The sequence below is a fragment of the Galeopterus variegatus genome, unplaced genomic scaffold (genome assembly GCF_000696425.1).
Source record: "Galeopterus variegatus unplaced genomic scaffold, G_variegatus-3.0.2 Scaffold2665, whole genome shotgun sequence".
NCBI classification, from domain to species: domain Eukaryota; kingdom Metazoa; phylum Chordata; class Mammalia; order Dermoptera; family Cynocephalidae; genus Galeopterus; species Galeopterus variegatus.
In genome coordinates, this window is record NW_007728776.1 from 66,107 (window position 1) to 76,486 (window position 10,380).

The following is a 10,380-nucleotide window of genomic DNA, read 5'->3' on the forward strand; positions in this document are numbered from 1 at the left end:
AGATCAGAAAACAGGCTTAAAGAAGTTAAGCAACTTACCCAAGGGCCCTTACCAAGTAAGAGCTAAAGTACTAACCCAGGTTTAAAATTCTGAGTTGAAGACGCAGGGAGAATACCATGTGATGATGAGGCAGACATTAGAGTTATGCTGCTACAAGCCAGGGAACACCAAGGATTGCAGACACCAGAAGCTAAGAAAGAGGCAAGGAAGGGACTTCCCCTAGGACCTTCAGGGAGAGCATGATCCAGCCAACACCTTGATTTTGGACTTGTAGCTTCCAGAACTGTGAGAGAATAAATTTCTGTTGTTTTAAACCACCAAAGGAAAAAAAAAAATTCTGAGTTGAGAAAAATCCAATTTAAATAATTTTAAAAAATAGATAGCTTATTCTATTGGCTCTCAGGACTGGGAAGTTCAAAGGTAGTATGTATAGCGTCAGGGATGATTTAATATAAAAATTCTCTGTTGGAACTGTGGTTTTGTTTCTCTACACTCCTCCATGTGTCTGTGTTATCCTCAGGCTGGCTTCACTCAGGTAGCCAGATAATTTTCTGAAGCTCCTAGGCCTGTATACCTATTTATGCTCACATCCAGGGGAAGAGAGCAAGTAACTCCTTTCTCAGTCTTTGAACAAAACTTTTGAGCTTTGGGTCAGAATAGTGGTTATTCTTGGAGTGAAGATACTGACTGGGAGGAGATATGAGGAACCTGGAGTGCTGTAATATTCTATATCTTGCTCTGCATGGTGGTTACACAGGTATATATAGATGTAAAATTTCAACAAGCTGTCCACTGAAGATGTGGGCATTAACTGTGTGTAAGTCAGATCACCCTGAGCACCACTCTGATTGGACCAAGAAATTAGGTCACATACTCACTTTCTCCTGGAACTGGAGGCAAGGTCAATTACACCTAACAAGGGCTGCCACCCAAATGAAGAAAGGATGGATGGATGAAAAAGAGGCAATCACTACCTAAGAGTGTGTCTGGCAAAAAGGCCGATGATGGAGTTTGGATATGTTGTCACCTCCAAAACTCATGTGGAAATTTGATCCCAATGTGGCAGTGTTGGAAACTGATTGAGTCATGGGGGCGGATCCCTCATGAATGGATTAATGCTCTCCCTGGGGGAGGGGGGGAATAATGAGTGAGTTCTTGCTCTATTAGTTCCCGTGAGAGCTTATTGTTTATAGGACCCTGGTACCTCTTGCTTCTCTCTCTTGCTTCCTCTCGCCATGTGATTTGCTTGTACCTGCTGGCTGCCTGCTGCTTTTCCACCATGAGTAGAAGCAGCTTGAGGCCCATGCCAGATGCAGCTGTCCCAGAATCGTAAGCCAAATAAATCCCTTTTCCTTATAAATTACCCAGACCCAGGTATTCTGTTATAGCAACACAAAATGGACTAAAACAGCCAAGATAAGGAAAATTAAAATGAATGTCCAGAATTGGCAAATCCATGGTGTTTTAGTCCATTTCTGTTGCTTACAACAAAATACATGGAACTGTAAAGAAAATGAAATTTTTGCTTAGAGTTTTGGAGGCTGAGAAGTCCAAAGTCCAGGGAACACATCCGATGAGGGTCTTCTTTGGCAGTGGCTTCAGCAACACAGAGTATCACATTGCAAGATGGCAGAAGCAGAGATGGCTTCTCATGTGCCCTTTTAAGCCCTCAGAACCATGACCACTATTCCAAGAACGGATCAATCCATTCATGAGGGTACAGTCCTCACAATCCAACCACCTCTTCAAGGACTTACCTTTCAATTACCACAACAGCATTTCCCACCCCCTTAACACTCTCACAGTGGGGGCCAAGTTTTGGGGGGACATTCAGTCCAAGGCACATGGAGACAAAAACTAGATTAGTGGTTGCCGGGGGCTTGAGGAGGGAGGAATTGGACTGCCTGCTAATAGATGTGGGGTTTCTTTTTGGGGCGATAGAAATGTTCTGAAATTAGATAGTGGTTATAGTTGCACAACATGATAAATATACTAAAGAACACTGAATTGTACACTTTAAAATGGTAATTGTGTGAATTATATTTCAATTTTAAAAATGGAGTAAAGATTATCTAAAAACTAAGAACCAACATTACATTTCAAGTAAAATCATTTTAGTCATTCCTCAAAATGAAGAACAAAATAAAAATATCTTTAAAAATAAACATCAATAGGGCTGGCCCGTGGCTCATTCGGGAGAGTGTGGTGCTGATAACACCAAGGCCTCGGGTTCAGATCCCATATAGGGATGGTGGTTAGCTCACTGGGTGAGCGTGGTGCTGACAACACCAAGTCAAGGGTTAAGATCCCCTTACCGGTCATCTTAAAAAAAACAAAAATAAAAACAACCTAGCAATATATAACATTGTATTAGGAGTCCCATCATAAGACATATGACTTAAATATTTAGAAAAAAGAACCCAAAATACTATTTTTAGACACAATTGCATACCTAGACACCCCAAAGGAACCAACTAGAATTAGAGATAAAGGATTTCCATTAAGTACTAATGGAAGAAAAGAGGGTCTGAGACAGAAACCCGGGAAACAGGAATATTTAAGGGATAGGAAGAGGAAGTAGAGTCAGCAGAGAAGCATGAGAGGAAATAGCTGAAGAGACAGAATAACCATTTTAGAGCAATGTCCCTAGAGCCAAGAGAATTTCAAGAAAGGAATGGTCCAGTAAGAGCTGGACTGGAACATTCACTGACCTTGCATTCAGAATACTATAAATATAATAAAACAGAGTATGGAAGCATTATTTAATAAATCTTATATAGCTATCCACAAAGTAGATGCTCTTTGAATAGCTTTGCTCAAAGTGTGGTCTGAGGACCAGCAGAATTGGCTTCACCTGGTAACTTGTTAGAAGTGCAGAATCTCAGGCCCTCTCCCTAAACCCTATTGAATCAGGTGATATATATGTATATTAAAGATTCAAAAGCACTACTTTATAGGTATTTGATGAATTTTCCCAACTGACTTTCTACAGCTGACCTTGAATGGTCTGTGCATGCTGCCTCTTATTCTTTAATTCCTTCCTCAGTGAAAGGAAGTTTATTCAATTATTTTTTTGAGTTCCTATGCTCCAAACACTGTTCTAGGCACTTGGGATACATCAGTTAACAAGACAGAAATCCCTGCTCATCCTGACAAGCTTCTCTTAAGATCAAATAATAAATGAAAACTTCTGTGAAGACAGGGATTTTTATCTTCTCCAATTTAAAAAAGAATTTGTCAAAAAAAATTATTTTTTCAGCAAGACTAGAGCCATGTGATAATAGATGCTAAAAAAGAAAAACAAACGACTTTTTCTGACTAAACAAGAATATTCTATAAATATTCTAAAGTCTAAGGATCAAGTCACACTGGCAATGCATCTTCTAGCTTCCCTTTCATCCTTGCCCTGACTGAGTACCCCTACTATGGATTTCTTCAGAGTTTTTTGGGGTAGGGCGGGGGGCAGCTGGCTGGTCCAGGGATCCTAACCTTTGACTTTGATATTATGAGGTGTTGCTCTAACCAACTGAGCTAACCGGCCAGCCCTCACCAGGGTTCTTGAGTCAAGGAAAGTATTTGAACTCTATGCCAGAGCTCTGAGGATTCCTCTGGAGCATTTTGGAAGTGGAGTTAAGAATTAGATATTGTTGTGATATAACTAAATTTTACATTTTTTCACACATGGCTTGTTTTAGGTTTTACTTTGGAACATAGTTTGCCCTTTTGATCTCTATTACTTATATCTTAAAATTACATAATGAAACAATACATTTCCACTTGGAAGCAGAAAAATTTAGTATTTGTTTTATTGTAGCATAAAGTATATAAAAATAGTGCAAGAAGGAAAGAGAAATTTTATGAAATTTTATGAAAACAGTTTCAACCTACTGTATTATAACTTTAACTTTTTTTGTGTGTTCAACATAGATTATTGGTTATGAACATATATTAATTTTGTTTTATTATATTGATCTGTATATTGTTACTGTGTTCTTAAATTTAATATAAAAGTTTAAAAATATTTATCATACTTCCAAAGACTTAAAACCTCAGAGAATCCCTAGATCTCATTTCACCTCATTTCTTAAGAGCTTACACTAACCAGCCAGACCCCAATTGTCCAATAAAGGATTTTTTCAAAAAAAATTTTAATGTTCTTTATGTGTTGACCACGATATTCAGTTTTGAAAATAGAAAAACTTTTCAGTGTGTGAGTGTAAGACTTTTTTTTTTTTTTCTTTTGACCGGCTGCACCGCGCTCAGCCAGTGAGCACACAGGCCATCCCTATACAGGATCCGAACCCGTGGTGGGAGCGCTGCTACGCTCCCAGCGCTGCACTCTCCCGAGTGCGCCACGGGGTCGGCCCATTTAAGACTTTTTTAATACGTCTTTTGGAGAAGTGTGCATCTGAGAGAGAAGCAGACATCTTCAAATGTTTATATGTTTCCTATTAAGGTGACTTGGGGTAGGACAAATATTCTTAAAATTTTTAAAGAAATTAATTAGTTTATTATTTTTAGTAATTTTTATTGAATCAAAATTGATTATACATATTTTGGGGGTTCAACACTGAGATATGTTGATCAAATCAATATTACTAGCATATATATTGTTATAAATCGTAATTATTCTTTGTGCCCCTTGTCCAATCCTTCCCCATCCCCTTTTCCCTCCCCCCTTTCCCCTCTAATTACCCTAGATTTCTTCTCTCCCTCTGAAAGAATAATGGTTACTCTGTTGATTTGCTGCCCAAATGATCTGTCCAATGCTGAGAGGCATGATCATATCCCCCAATACAATCATAGAGCAGATACCTCTTCTGTCACTCTGAAATAGGCTTTGTGGAGAGAGACATCCTCCTCCTTTCTTTATCTCTGCTGGTGACTCTTCTTTTGTCAATGCACTCTAGTGGCTGGCAGACCATCTGTGTGGTAGTTGTGGCATCTAGCCGCCTTCGCGGCAGCCATGGTTATCATAGTGGCTGTGATGGGCCACCCACATGGAGGAGATGATTTTCGCATGCTCCTTGGTGCTGGCAGTGTGCCTGGTTGTGGAGAGTGTCCGACCCCTGGCTCCATACCCCAGGACCCATGGCGCTGATGAGGTGTGCCTGGTTGTGGAAGGGGAGTCTGGTCCCCAGCTCCATACCCTGGGTCCCTGGGCAGGACCCGAGACTCCGGCATGGTGATCCTGGTTATGGGAGGGGGTTCTTGTCCCCTTCGCCATGCTCTGGGTCCCTGGGCAGGCCTGAGGCACTGGTGAGGTGTGCCTGGTTGTGGGAGGGGGACCCCAGGTGGGACCTGAGGCACTGGAGCAGTGTGCCTGGTTGTGGCAGGTCTGGTCCCTGGCTGTGTGCCCTGGACCCCAGTGGGCCCCGAGGTGCTGGCTCAGGGAGCCTGATTGTGGGAGGGGAGTCTGGTCCCCTTCTCCGTGCCCCAGGTCCCTGGGTGGGGCTCTGAGGTGCTATCATGGTGTGCCTGGGTGTGGGTAGGGGGTCCAGTCCCCGTCTGTTAGCCCCAGGTCCCCGGGTGGGCCCTGAGGCATTGGTGGTGTGCCCAGATGTGGGAGTGGGGTTCAGTCTCAGCTCCAATCGTTGGGTTCCTGGCTAGGGCCCCAAGGTGCTGGTCCTGTGAGTGGTTGTTGGCGTGGGTCCTGCCCCTGGATCCTGTTGGCCCCTGTTGGGCCCCAAGGCATTGCTGGTGTGCCTGGGCCAGAACTAATTTTTTGTCCTTTGCTTACTTCTAATGTCTGGAAACTTCCTGTGGGAACCAGTACTTGAGCTGTGTGGTTGAGATAAATTGCTGCTTTGCTGCTGTTTTCCTAGGGAAGACTTTTTGTGCAGCTCTGGGTTTAATGGTTGAACTTATTGCTACTTCCAGCTCTGCAGATACTTGGTACACCTGGGCTGTGTAGAAACTCTGATCTGGGCCTGAGTTTTTCATCAAGCTGCATCCCATGCAATTCTGCATTCCTGACCAGTCTCCTCTGAGTGGTCCTGAGCTGACTGGGGAGCAGATCGGCTATCCTTGCTATATCCCAGTGTCCTCCCAGTGGGCCTGTCTCCCCCACCGCCTGTGCTCCAAACAGTTCGCATGGGACAGGCCCTGCACTGGTCCCTTGCATTGACTCACTGGCCTCTGAATGGCTCCCCTTTTTCAGCTGTTCTGGCTCCTTGCTCTTGCATGGGTCCATGGGAACCCTATTAGTGGTCTTCCTGTCCTGGGGACCACCAAAGTCCTCTTCTCCCCTTCTGCCTCCAAGTAACTCCATCTAAAGGGCACAGCTGTGGCTTCTGCCGGCTCCTGCCCCATGTGCTCCAGCATTAAAGTGGCCACAGGCCGAAACACTGAGATTAGTTTTTTCTTTCTCTCATCGTGGTTTCTCCCACCTTCACGAGTTCTCGGCTCCTGCCCCATGTGCTCCAGCATTAAAGTGGCCACAGCCCGAAACACTGAGATTAGTTTTTTCTTTCTCTCATCGTGGTTTCTCCCACCTTCACGAGTTCCATAGGTCTCTCCTCCTCTTCACCTGCACTCCAGTGGCCCCAGCTTGGCTGTTGTTACATTTTTATAGTTGTAAATTGGTTGATTTGTGGGAGAGGGTGACAGTGGGGACAGTCTATTCTGCCATCTTGACCGGAACTCTATAATTTTTATTTTGAAATAATTTTGGACTTACAGAAGAGTTGCAAAGATAATTCCCATGTGCTGTCATCTAGCTTTTCCTAATGTTAATATCTTACATAGCCATGATATGATGATCAAACTAAAAAGTTAACATTGGTAAAATATTATTAACGAAACTATAGACTTTATTAGGATTTCATCAATTTTTCCACAAATGTCCTTTTCTGTTCTAGGATCCAGTCCAAGACACAACGTTGTATTTAGTTGTCTTTTCTCCTTAATCTCCTCTGGTTGTGATAGTTATCTTAGTCTTTACATGTCTTTCATGACCTTGACACATTTGAAGTGCTCTGGTCGGGTTTTTATACACAGCCCTCCATTTGGGTTCATCTGATGTTTTCTCATGATTTTATTGAGGTTATGTATTTTTAGAAGAATTACCGATGAGGTGAAATGCTCTTCTCAGCACATCATACAGGGGATATATGATAGTGATATGGCTTATTACTGGTGATGCTAACTTGGATCTTGTAGGGTGGTATCTGCCAGGTTTCTCAACTCTTTATAATTGATAAATATTTGGGCAGAGATACTTTGAGTTTATGCAAATATCTTGTTTCTCCCTAAACTTTTGCCTACTAATTTTGCTTTCATTGGTGGATCTTGTATGCAGTAATTACTGCAATAGTGTTCTATTTCTTTCATTCCTTCTACATTTATTAATTGTAATTCTTTTGTAAAAAAGAATTGTCCTTTATCTGAAGTGAATATTTTAAGTCTTTAGCTGGGTGGAAACAACAAGCTGATCACCATGGTAGAGTTCTTAGCCTCTATAATGTGGGCCAGAAATATGTGGAATATGATGAATTTATTTATTTAACAAATTATTTGTTTAATACTATGGGCCAGTAACTGTGATAGGCACTTGGGTATTACAGGGCAAAGTCTCTGTTCTACAGCTTATAGTCTATTCTAGTGTAAGATGACACATATTTCTATGTTGAAGACTAAGTGGCTTCCTCTGAGTAGCATATTTCCCCACAAAAGCCTTTGTAGGACCAAATAAGGAAACTTTATCTGACTCATCTCTCTGTTTTTCATCCTCTCTTCAATGAAGACAAGCCAGACCTTTCCCCCCACAACATCTGTGTCTGTCCCTAACCACCATGAGGTCTTCATTGCTTCACTTCTTCCTCCCAGATTTCACACAAATTTTTCTTGTTGGCCAGCCATAGCATGGAACCACATACAGAAAGGAATTCTTGGAAATTAATTCCAGTTTAGCTAAACTGACAAAGTTCAGAACCACCACAGATTGTTTTAACCATTGTGACTTCATTAAAATTTTCTCCTCGGTTGACTGTATGACATCACTCTCTTCAGGTTTTCCTTTGAATTGCTTTTCCTCCACTTTTGTTGCTGGCCATCTTCTTCCCAAGCTTTAAATGTGTAGTCTTCAGCCATTTTTTCTTCTTATTCTACAAATTCTCTAACCAATTTTATCCACTTTTATTGTTTCAGCTAATGTATATGCTAATGACTTCCAATTCCATTTTCGCCCAGATCTCTCTTAGAAACTCCCAGGGAAATATTCAGCTGCCTACTAGACAGTTCCATTTGTCATTCCTCAGGTCCTTAATTTGTAATATGTCCCAAACTGAACTCATTACCATTCCTTCAAACCTGTTCTTCCTCTTCAAATCCCAATGAGGACTGCCAAGCAATTTCTCTGGGTTGGGGGAGTCCTCAATGATCCCCACCTTGCTTAACTCGACTTGTTCCTTTATCTTCTATCTAACCAGGTAGCTTCTGCATTCTTAAGTCACAAATAGTGAGGATCAACTATAAATGCTGTGTGATAATTTGAAGCTTCAGGCTACTTTGGCCTTGTGACACCACCATCTCAACATGCCATTTCTAAGTTTCCTCAACAAGGAAGAGATTTTTTTTTTTCCAAAAGATGACCGGTAAGGGGATCTTAACCCTTGACTTGGTGTTGTCACTTCTCAACATGCCATTTCTAAGTTTCCTCAACAAGGAAGAGATTTTTTTTTTTTCCAAAAGATGACCGGTAAGGGGATCTTAACCCTTGACTTGGTGTTGTCAGCACCACGCTCTTCCAAATGAGCTAACCGGCCATCCCTATATAGGGATCCAAACCAGTGGCCTTGGTGCTATCAGCACCACACTCTCCCACGTGAGCCACAGGCCGGCCCTAAGGAAGAGATTTTTAGAGGGTCATTCACTAACTCTTACATTCTTTGGTCAGTCACAATCCACTGGAGAGAAGTCATAATCTGATCCTACCTGAATGCAAGGGATCTTGGAAATGTGGGGAATACTTGGATGTCTGGTAAGCAATAAATATTTCAGTTAGAAAAGGCAAACCAAAAAGGGAGAAAAATAATTGTACATTACAAAAGGAGGCATTTGTTCTGGTCAGGCAGAGAGTGCCCTGTGGGAGATTTTGAAGAGTGAGGATGTTTCTCAACTACTTTAGTTCCTTCCAGGTGTATCCATTCCAATTGCCAGATTGCAGAGTATTCCAATCACCCCACCAGTTTTACCCATTTCACTTTAGTAGGACACATGATGAATATCTTGTTCTGGACCCCTGTAATTTCAGTTTACTTGTTCTGTTTTTCTCTCTTTCCATTTGGACATCTACAGGTTGGAACTTTTCTCAGTGTAGTTGAACCTTATCAAACTGTAAGCAGTAATCAACACTCAAATAGCCTGATAGATTTGCTATAAACTCTAACCACTTCATCCTCAGCACAAAATCTGAATCCTTAAGAACAAGAGGACTGCTTAAATAATTACTTACTACAGCATAATGTGGACTCCCAGGAAGTTTTCCATGCTGGATTGGAGGAGTACTCATTGTTCCCATCTCTGCTTGACTCAGCTAGTTCCATACTCGTATTTGTTCTGAAGGTCTTTCACTGAAGATACTACTGGATAGTAATTTCTATATTAATTAGGACTCTCCATTTCAAAAGAATTCATCTTGAGCTACTCTAATAATAATAGTAGTAACATTTAATGAATGTTTATTCTGTACCAGTGCCTAGCCCATGATAGATGCTTAGTCTTTGAATGAATGCCAGACATTGCACTAAGTATTTTAAATGCATTATCTAACTCAATCCTCACAACAACTCTATACTAGTATATTTTCCTTTTTACAGAAAAGAACACTATGACACGGAAAGGTTTAGAGACTGCCCTAGGACACACAGCTAGTAAATGTTGGAACCAGGATTTGAACCTAGTCCATCTCATTTTTGTCTACCCTACAAGCAAAAAAAGGAGAATTGGTTATAAGACAGTTGTTTATAGAACCAAGGACAGAAATTCAGACGGATTGCAGGATGGGCTGGAACCAAGAGCTAGAAAGCTGTGGGAAGACAGGCCGTATTCTTCCTCTGATTGTTCTCTCTGCTTTTCATAGTACATGTGGTATCCTTAATGGGCAAAGGGAAGATATTAGCAAAATGATGCAATGGATCATTTTGCTGGTCCCAACTTTTGACTTGCTTTGGAAAATCCCAGCATTACCCCCAATTCCATTTGTGACCTGGGCCAAGTAATTCCCGGGGGGGGGGGCCTCAATTTCCTTGTCTATAAAATGAGAAGTTTTTACCAGAAGATTCCTCAGGTTCCTTCCACCTCTAAAATTCTGTGATCCTAAATGAGCCTTCTAGGGCAGAAGCACATTAATAGTGGAGTTCAATGTGTAGGTTTGGGGGA